The sequence below is a fragment of the Centruroides vittatus genome, unplaced genomic scaffold (assembly GCF_030686945.1).
Source record: "Centruroides vittatus isolate TY-2023 unplaced genomic scaffold, ASM3068694v2 contig_1213, whole genome shotgun sequence".
NCBI lineage: Eukaryota > Metazoa > Arthropoda > Arachnida > Scorpiones > Buthidae > Centruroides > Centruroides vittatus.
In genome coordinates this window covers 2,098,604-2,109,371 of record NW_027120776.1, presented here as the reverse complement: position 1 = coordinate 2,109,371, position 10,768 = coordinate 2,098,604, and the positions used below count along the sequence as shown (strand labels likewise).

Genomic DNA, 10,768 nt, shown 5'->3' with positions numbered 1-10,768 from the left:
TGAGATTGATGACAGGGTGGAGCTTCTGTTAAAGATGTAAATCGATCGCTTTCATTTTGTTAATTTCTTTCAAACACGAGGAATTCGATGAAGTGAAAACGTGTGACGTCATAATGCCTGGAAACATTCGTCGACTAATCGATGTAGACGCCATCCCGTGATTAAAAGAGAATAAATAAAGGTAGGAACAGTTTAACCAAATAAAGAACTGTGTTTTCTTTTTAGAAGAACAGTTCGGGAAGACAGGAAAAGCTTAAATGGTAGCCTAAGGTGTTATAGAATGTTAAGTTTTATTATTTGTTGTGGAAAGAGTGGTCGGAGGAGACAGGAACTGCTTTGAACGGGCAGGCAATTCTTTTGAACAGGTTGTTAATAACCTCTAAACAGATAGGCGATTGCTTTCGAACAGACAAGCAATTGTTTCTTTTGAACAAACCATCTGTTCTTTATAAACGGGTTGGCTGTAACCTCTAAACAGATAGGCTGTCCGTTTTGAACAGGTTGACATTCCTTTTGTACAAATAGGCTGACAGTTTGCTTTCATGTCATTGCGAAATGATATGACAGCAGGAACTAGATAATAAACATAGTATATTGGAACACACCTCTGTCTTTATTAAAGCAGCGTGCATAACAAATTATGCCCCGTGTACAACGTTCAAATCGATTTCATTCAGTAAGTACAAAGTACGTTAATTTTTCCCATTTCCTGTATTTAAACAGAAAATATAAAGCTGTGTTTTCACTACAGAAGACACACCAAAACATAATTCTCATATATGTTATGACTAAAAATACAATAATTCCCTTCATGCCAAGTAGTTCCTTGGTTAGAATTGAATGTACGCAATGGATTTATTCAAAATAGGAACAAAAAAAAAAAAAAAAAAAGCACGTGGGAAACAGGAAACACGCTTATTTGTTTCTGATGGAATAAAAACTACCGGTTTCAAATTTCGTCATAATTGCGCAGCTTACACAGCTCAACAGTTAGAAAATGAGTTAAAGCTGTGGTTATTTTTACTCTCTGTAACGTTTGACATAAACAGGGTCGTCAGAGGAAAGGGGGGCCTGGGGCTGTAATGTGCTAAACTTTGAATCTATATAAGGGCTAGGGTAGATTCTGTGCAATATAGTCTAAAAAATCAACTTATAAACGGTAAAATGGGTAAAACCAGTGGTTTTACACCAGTTTTCTTCACATTAGTAACACTTAAATCACTGATGCGTTATCCTATGCGAAAAAAGGACAATTTATCCCAAAGCAATCTTTTGCAGGATAATATATCCCCAAAAAATCCCTCGAAGGAAAATGTCTGTAGATGGGGCCCCTATTTCGAATTCGCCTGGGCCCCATGAAGATATAACGTGCCACTGACCTAATTGGGGTCAGTTTCTAGTAGTAAGTTCTCCCGGAGGCATCCTCCTTGGCAGTGTTCCTTGCCGTAAGCAAATAAACTAGACTTGAAGTAAATAACGGAGAGAAAAAGTGATAAACGTCAAGCATCACGTGTCATAAGGTATAGAAGGGCCGTGAAAACTCTGGACTCAGCACACGTGATCGTTCGTTAAGGCCCTGCACACAAAATTTGAATACTCACCACTGGCAGGCCGAATAAAATTATTGAACATTAGTCGTGGGTTCGCGCCTAATCAAAGGATGGCTAGATGAAGTATTTCGGTTTACTTCACATAAATAGGGCCCTTCCGAAGATACCCTTGGTTTGATGGACGGATGGCCTTGAGGATAAGATGTCATCTTACCGTTCTGGGAGATCCAGGATCAATAGGGCCCTCCCGAAGATTCGAAATTATAACCATGGATGAGCGGCCAGATGGCCGAGCGGTTAAAGTGACAAAATACCACTCTGGGGAATCTGAGGCCGAATCCCGGTGCCCCTTACGGGCATGGCCAAACCCATAATGGGATCGCTAAAACCCATTAGTGGCCGAACCTCTTATTGCCCACAGAGAGAAAAGAGTTATACAAAAAATAGAAATAATAATCATGGAGAGAACGATCACGGGCATTGGGGCTAGCGGTTCCCTGAAGGAATCTCTAGCTCCAATGCCCGTGCTTCTTACAAGAAAACGTTCTCGGTTCTTTTATGTTAATGAAATTAAATAAATTGATTGTTTAGACTAAACTTTTATTGCACGGATTCCATCTTGGGGTCCTATATAGGTCTATGCCCCAGGATACATCTGTGGCTTCCTCCTCTCATTACATTGGATTAGATTGGATTGTTGGCATAAGTCAACGTAACACGAGGGCCTTATGCAAACAATCCAAAGGGAGATGCTTTCTAGGAGGACTTTCCACGAGAAACTGGCCCTATCTAGTTTGTTACAAACACGAAAAACCCTGAAAATCTCCGCGTGGCCATCCAATTAGCAGCGTTCGGTGTTTTGTCCACTCGGCCACTGGTGGGGCCCCTTTCATCGGCCTTTGTTTGCAATTTGTGTAATATTCATTTGCATAAACAGCAAAATTTTAACACAATTATGTACTTTACACTCGCTGAATTGCTACCATATTTTTAATTATAATTTATAGAGACTTAATTAACAAACAAAAGTTTGGCATTCTTACCTTGAAATTCTGATGTTTTGTGAATTACCAGATAATGGACTGCTATATAAAATTATAAATAATATAATTTATTAATACTAAGCGTATTTGATTGCTTGAAGTCCATGTACAGTACATAATCAATAATATCGACAAAAGTTCAAACGTCATTCGAGCTTGTTTGTTTGTTGCATGCACTATAGAACTTGTTTACGTCATTGGTTTTTTTTAATTAACCCTGGCCCATGCCAATCATTCAATTGCTGCAATCTAATCCATTATGCTTCTCTATAATCTTCGGTAATCACCCCCTTTAAATTGCTACACTTACAAATATGTAAATTAGATTCAAAAGTAAAAGACTAACGAAGTTTTTAATTTTGTATCTTGTTATTTATTTAATTCCCAATCTTTTTTTTTAATTCTTTCCGCCCTGTGGGCACTAAGAGGGCCTCTTTTAGTAGGCTCATTAATGGGTTCGGCCAGGCCCACAAGGGGGCGACCGGGTGGTGAGGGACGGGGCCGGACATATCCGAACGGACCACCCCCCGAAAAATTTCCGGGGATTATTCGCCCCGTTCGGTTTCGATCCCGGGTCTCTCAGAGCGGTAGGCTGCCACCTTGACCGCTCGGCCATCCGGCCGCTCCCAATCTTTATTTATATGTTACACAATAGAAAACGTATGATAACTTATATAATATCAAAGATTAAAATTTATCTATGAGATCAGCAATGTATTTAAGTATAAAACAGTTATATTAGACGGAATTTTAATTTCGCGTCTATAATTTCCTCCTAAAACAACTACAACTGTTCGATGATTTTATCCACTCCATCACCGATAGGCTGATTAAATAGGCACATAGGTAGGGCCTGCAGGACAGAAATAAAAATTAAAAAATATAAAGAAAATCCCTAAGGTAAACATTGTTATTTTCTGGACACCCTTTAAATTGGGGTTTTTTAATTGGATGGTTCCTACTAGGTTTCTCACGCGGACGGCCGGATGGCCGAGCGGTCAAGGTGGCAGCCTACCGCTCTGGGGGACCCGGGATCGAATCCGAACGGGTCGAATAATCCCCAGGAATTTTTCGGGGGGTGGTCCGTTCGGATATGTCGGGCCCCGTCCCTCACCACCCGGTCGCCCCATTGTGGGCCTGGCCGAACCCATAATGGGCCTACTAAAAGAGCCCTCTTAGTGCCCACAGGGCGGAAAGAGTTGAAAAAAAAAAGGTTTCTCACGCGATCCGATAGCGAAGTAGTATTATAAATGTATCAGTTTGTCGCTCTCAAGGATCCGGAATCCAGTTCGGGTGGTAGTCTCAGAAATTTTTAAGAGTGGATTATTCTCCGGATGTGTTTGGTCTCATCCTTTTCCGTCTGGTTTCTACCATGGAACTTGCGACGGGAAGAGAAAAAAAACGTTCTATGATGCCAAAGCGGTTAAGGCACCAGCCTAACGGCTCTGGAAGACCCGAAAAATTCCAAAAATTTTTTGGTGACAATCCGTCCAAAATATGTCTCCATTCCTCGCCATTCTGCGCCCTCATTGTAAGCCTGCCAAATCAATTATGGGTATGGAAAAAAGTGCCCACATCGTCTTGGTGCCCACAAAGCGGCGAGCATGAAAACAAGCGACACGAGTTTATAAAGAGTGAAAAGAGTTTAAAAATTAAAATATTTATTAATTTTCAAAAAAATGGGAAGAATAATTTCTCATTTCAAAACCATAATTTTTCCATAACGATAAAATAATGGTTTATTTATTTATTTTATTTAAATAAAAAAAAAAAGAATCCATATTGCCAATTACGCCCGTTAGGTGGCGTTTGTTAATCTCTTAGCAACGGAAATAAACATGACATCTGTAGTTAGTGAATGTCTTCATTTATTATTTTGACGAATATAATATAAAAACCCGAAAAATATTTATTTTCCTATTTAAAATTAGTAAAACCTACATCAATAGTAAGTTTCCATTACAGTTTATGCTTTAAAATGTTTATTATTTATCTATAATGTAGATTATAATGTTAATGCGTCATTAAATATGAATCATAAGTCAGATGTTACTCCCAAGTCGTGAGTATTTATTGATAAACGAATGATTTAATACGTAATAAATTGGTAATTTTATACATAAATGAGCTGTTTTGAAGATTATTAATTTAATAATTCAGTTATAAAGTAGAATATTTAATAATTATTTGTTAGTTGTGTTATCTCTGTTATGAATGACCTCAATAGTTTCAATTAATCAGTATTGTGTTGTGATGATGATGATGATGATAAAGCACTCGTCAAAGTATTTTCTATGATAAAGCACATATTAAAGTACTTTCTACATAATGATGGTGGTGATAGAGCACATTATACATTCTAAATGATGATAAAGAATGCATTAAAATACTTTCTACATGATGATGATGCATATTTACATTTACAATTTAGTTTATATTCATGGTTTAGCTTATACTTGTAAGCCAAACTGTAATCGTGTGTGTTGATTGTCTGCAGATAGTGGCCGAAATGTAGGTTCCGAATCAACAATGTTGCTTGCATAAGACATTTCTAAAGATTTTAGTAAAAAAACTGGTAAATGATGATAATATACAGTGATACCTCGGTTTTCATTGATAATCTGTCCGAAAACAATATGTGAAATCTGAAGCCAACAAAAACAGCCAATTATTTCCATATGAATGAATCAATGTAAATCCAATTAATTCATTCTAGACACTCCAAAATACATACCCAAAAACACATAGAGAATAAATATAGGGTTTAATACTAAAAACAATAATAAATTAATATAAAATGAATATAAAAGACTAATATAATAGCCTCTGAAACAGAATCGCTGAATTTGTTGTCCAATAATGTCTTATACGTGCTTGATGGGAGAAAGACCTGGTGATCTCATAGGCCAAGGCAACATATCGACACCTGTAGAGCACATTGGGTGACAGCAGCGGTATGAGGACGAGCGTTATCCTGTTGGAAACACCCCCTTAAATATTGCTCATGAATGGCAGTACAACCAGTTTAATCACCAGTCTGACGTACAAATTTGGAATAATGACAAGAGTGCACTTGCTGTCATAGAAAATCGCTCCCAGACCATAACTCCTGGTGTAGGTCCAATGTGTCTATGCCGCAGACATCTTGGTTCCGAGTGCTCACCTGGCCTCCTCCTAACCAACATATGGCCATCACTGGCACCAAGACAGAAACGGCTCTCATCTGAGAACACAACAGATCTCCAATCCGCCCTCCAATGAGCTCTTACTTGACACTACTGAAGCCTCAGATGGCAGTGATTTGGAGTTAGTGGAATGAATGCCACAGGGCATCTGGCTTGGAGCTGTCCCTCAAGTAATCAATTTGTTACACTGTGCTGGATCACTCTGGCACCAACAGAAAATCTAATTTCTGCTGCAGATGCAGTACAATGCGCCACAGCTATGTGGCGAATACAGCAGTCTTCCCTCTCAGTAGTAGCCCGTGTGTGGCCGCACCCAGGTCTTCTTGAGACAGCACCTTCCTGTGTCCACACTGCCAACAATCCTGCACAGTGGATACATCCCTGCCAAGTTTTTCTGCAATAGTGCAGAAAGAAAATCCACCTTCTCATAGCCACTATTACTCGGCCTCGGAATTTTTAAATATTTTATCTTTGTATCCTTTTATTTAAAAATAAGTTCTGCAAAGAGGTTTTAAAGATGAGGAATTACAAGTTCTGAAAATTTTAAACCAAGGATAAAATAAGACTTTTTTTTTTCTTTTGGAAAGTCTCAATACATTTTGTGAATATTAATTCCAAGTAGATAATTAATTTTCTTTAATGGGATTTTAACTCATTACACATGATTTTCTGCTATTAAATTACACTATTTTGCTCAGTAAGTTTATTTTTATACATTTAAAGTAATTAATTTAAAATAGCCTTAGTTACATTTTTCAAAGGTAGGAAGAATGACAACTGTTAAGTGATAGAATTTAATTACACTGTAGTTGTGATCCACATAGTTTTATTTTGTGTGTTATACATTCATAGCATAAAAAATTGTTTATGAAATTCAAAGAATCAAATCTTAGGAAGTGATATTTACAGGTTATTTAGTTTTTTTAACTTCCAGCACAACATACAGATAAAAGCAAGGTTGAGGCCAAAGTTTTAAATGCGAAAACGTGTACGTCGGACGTTCGGCGCCGCTTTCCCATAAGCCTAGAAGTTTGACAATGGTGTTTGGAAAGTCAGTGGAATCATGGTCGACATTCCATTGTCAAACTTCTAGGCTTACGGGAAAGCGGTGCCGAACGTCCGACATACACGTTTTCGCATTTAAAACTTCGGCCTCAACCTCACTAATATTCAGTTGAAATTTTGTAAGGAAAAAATTTTTTCATATAACGTATATAAATTCTCAGTAGACAGACACTGTACAATTTGTAAATTAAGAAGCCAAGCCACAGTAGGTGTTTGAATACCTTTTTATTTGAACTCCAAGGAAAATTTGTAGACAATTTTTCCTCGGAGCATTCTTTAGATTTAAATGTATTTCTATAAAAATAATTGATCTTTAAGAATCTATGATGATCTATGAATCTTAATTTACATAATATTCCAAGAATGCAACTCTTATTTAAATCACAATTGCTTTGTATTTGCATTTGGAAGTTAGTTCAATACTCTGAGTTAAGTCATGTTAATAGTTAATGACGAATTTGCAATTTCTATACGATTAAAAAAAAGGAAAGATTATTAACTTTTATTCCATCTTTTAAGTATCTTTATAATAATGGCTGAAAAGTAGACAGGTATGCTATTGTCTTGTATTAAGACTGTAAATTGGAAATTAACTTTGAAATTACTAATTGTAAAACAGGATAGTGGCATAAACACATTCCTTTAGGTGAAATTCTATAAGTTAATTAATTAATTAATTTAAAAAAGTAGCTTAAATGTAGCCCAAAAATCTGAAACTTTAGATCAATGATTTTCATAGTGGGCACTACAGTGGCATAGCAAACATAACTGGCGCCCGGGGCACGACACTTTATTGGTGCCCCCTCCCCCTCTAGAAACACACAAAGTTTGTCTTGGAGACCATTTGGGCACCTCTCTACGAGTGGCACCCGGTGCGTGATACACCCCCTTGCCCCCTCGCTATGCCACTGCTACTGTCCCCTTGAGAATAGGACTTGGGTGCTGGAAGGCAAGGGGAACATCTAAAAGTCTTAATCTGGCTCTGAATGTAAGCAACGTAGAATAACTTGGTAATTTGTGTATCTTCTTTAACTCTTGTTTGAGATTAAATTATCAATAGAAGACAAAGAATTTATTTATAAGAACATCAAAAATGATTACTTAAAAGATTTTTATATTAGGTAGAGGAAAAAACTAATTAATGTAACAAATTGTATGATATATGTTAATGAACATAACTCTAAAGATCAAATTGTTTTCAGCTAGATTTATGCTAATTAATTAGTTATTGGAATTTGGCTTAAAGGTGTATTGTCGTATATCTAGATTAATAATTAGAAATTAATTTTGAATTAATTAAATATTTAAAATTTCTGAAAGAAAAGATCTATTCGGAATGAAATTTAAACCTTCAACTTTTACCTATTGGATATTTTATCACTTTCATAATGTACTAGTTGTAACTCTAGTACATTATTTAATGTACTGGAACTTCAACTACAGTCTTATACTCAAAGAAGCATAAAATTTAAAATTAAATTATTTTATATATTTTATCATTAATTAATTAATTTGTTTACTACTACAACTATCACTACTACCATCTGTAAACAGGGCTGTCATAAGGGAAGCTGGGATTTTTCCCCGGGGCCAAGGAAACTTGGGGTCCCTTAGTTCTACCCTACAAATTAATGTTATTTTTATTAATAAACATTCTACATATTTCATTTATTACAAAAAAAAAAAAAAAAAAGGGCAAAAGAAGTCCATTAAAGAGCAAATGGGGCCTGCTCTATTCCTCAGTCCCATACTTGCTCTCTTCTGTCTGCAAACAGTAAGAAGCCCATAAGAGGTGTAACTAGACGATAAGGGATAGGGTCAGACAAATTTGGGTCAACCCACTTGTGAAAATTTTGAGCCTACCCCAGAAGAATTGAGCCTAGCTTCAGAATTGTAAGCTAGTGTTTTTATTGTTTTTGGCTGGTTGACCATCACTTTCTTGCCATTTAGAGTTTTATTTGAAGAATGTATTAATATTAATCATTTGATTTATGTTTTCCTACTACTAATGAATTCATTCTCTTTTCCTGAATAATTTATAATACCCGATAATGGTTCTGAAAATATATAGAATATAAACAAACTTCATCAGCTAACCTGATATACATTAAAGAAATCACTAACCGAAGCCGAATTATTGGGCCGGAAACGACTATAATAATAATAATTTGGTACTAGAGCTTGGCGTTAGGTGCCATCTCTTGCTAAATTTAATAATTATAATTTTAATTAATATCTAGAATATTTTCCTGAAATAAATTATTTATATTTCAAAAATTTATCCATTTGTTTCAATTCCTTTATAAGAAAAAAAGCATTAAAAGCAATTTAACTTTTATTATAAATGCAATAACAACAATGAAAATAAAACAATTATGAATGATGATTAGGTAATAAACTGATTGTCTTATATTTTATAACACTTTGTACAAGTCAAAGGGAGATGATTCCGTAAGGAAAAAATAGAAATCCGGAGTAATCTTTTTCACAGTTTTTTCGCTCCATTTCCTCGAAAAATGTATCAAAAATATTTTTTTATTGTGATTTCTGGCAAGTGTGACTGATAGATCAATATCCAACAACAGAAACAGTTTTATTAGCTAACAGAGCAAATAAAAACAGTCGGATGATACAGACACACCATGTGAAAAAATTTAAAAACTATCAAGACAAAAATTGTCTTTAATAAGAAAACATATACTGTAATAGCTTGACATAATACATAAATACATAAATAATACATAAGACATAAATTTATTCCCAGTACAGTTGTGATTTACTCAGTATTTCATTATATATGAATATTACAAAAATTTGTTAGACAAACTAGCACATGTGAAATACATTAAATTTGGAGGATTATCAGGAAATTCTTGATATCATTTTATAAGTTTCAAGAAGAAAATGTAGCTGTTGTAAAGAAACCAACAATGTAAGTAGAGAAGAAATGTTTCTGGATCTTTATTTGGACCAATTTTGGCTCACGATACCATTTGATTTGGTTCAGGAATATTGTGTGTATCCTGTGTTCATTTTGAAAAATATTGTTAGCTGAAGTTGGTCTGAAATTGTTTTTCCTTCACTTAAACTCAAGATTTCCTGAAAGTAGTAGTATTTTTGTACTTAAAATGCCGAGAATTGTTTTGTTAATGCCCCTGTCTCTGGGCTTTGGTGGCCGAATTTAAACACACAGCGGGAGCAATGTATAAATACACAGTCCAGAAAGTTACTCTGCAGTAGAATTTTGTAATGACATTAAAGTTATACATATGGTCTTACATAAGAGATCTGTAGTTGACTGTACACAAAACCTTACAACTTGCATGTTTCATGTAATGTCACATGTATAACTTTGCCATTAAAAGCTTTCTCGCTGTACAGTATCTTTTTGGACACTCTGTCGTTGCCAATATAACAATCTTTCACTTTATAGCATGCTAGTAATTTTTTATACTGTGTATACCTTGGCTAATAAGAAATTTAGCCTAAAGGTAGGCAGTTATTTAATACAAGATTGCACCCTAACTATGTTTAGGCCGAATTTTATTTATTTACTGGATGAAGTATAGCCAGAAAATCCTGATAGGTGCCTGTATTTGTCTTCATAATGAAAACTTAAATGTACAAAACACACAAACTACAATTAAAACAATATTATTTTCTAAAGAAATTCACCTGACGTATGTTACTCAAATAACTTTTTATTCATTAGTAAGGTTTATATGATATGATAAGAAGATAACCTTTAAATATCAAGTTTCCCTCATAGTATAGATAAAATTTATTTATCATCAAAACTTATACTGTAAGATCATGTGATTTCAAAACTTCATAAAATAAAATTGTAATTAGACTATATAATTAATATTATTATGTATACAGTCTCTCTCCGACTTACGATGGGGTTATGTTCTGAAAAACACGT

General features: G+C 35.1%; 1 protein-coding gene across 1 annotated transcript in view; it reads left to right on the top strand.

Moving 5' to 3' along the window:
- The first annotated feature begins 4,437 nt into the window (after nt 1–4,437).
- LOC136986503 (solute carrier family 12 member 9) overlaps nt 4,438–10,768 on the top strand; it is a 33,464-nt gene continuing 27,133 nt past the window's right edge. The window contains exon 1 of the mRNA XM_067284059.1: nt 4,438–4,541. The gene's annotated coding sequence lies outside the window, so the exon portion shown is untranslated. The remainder of the gene's footprint in view (nt 4,542–10,768) is intronic.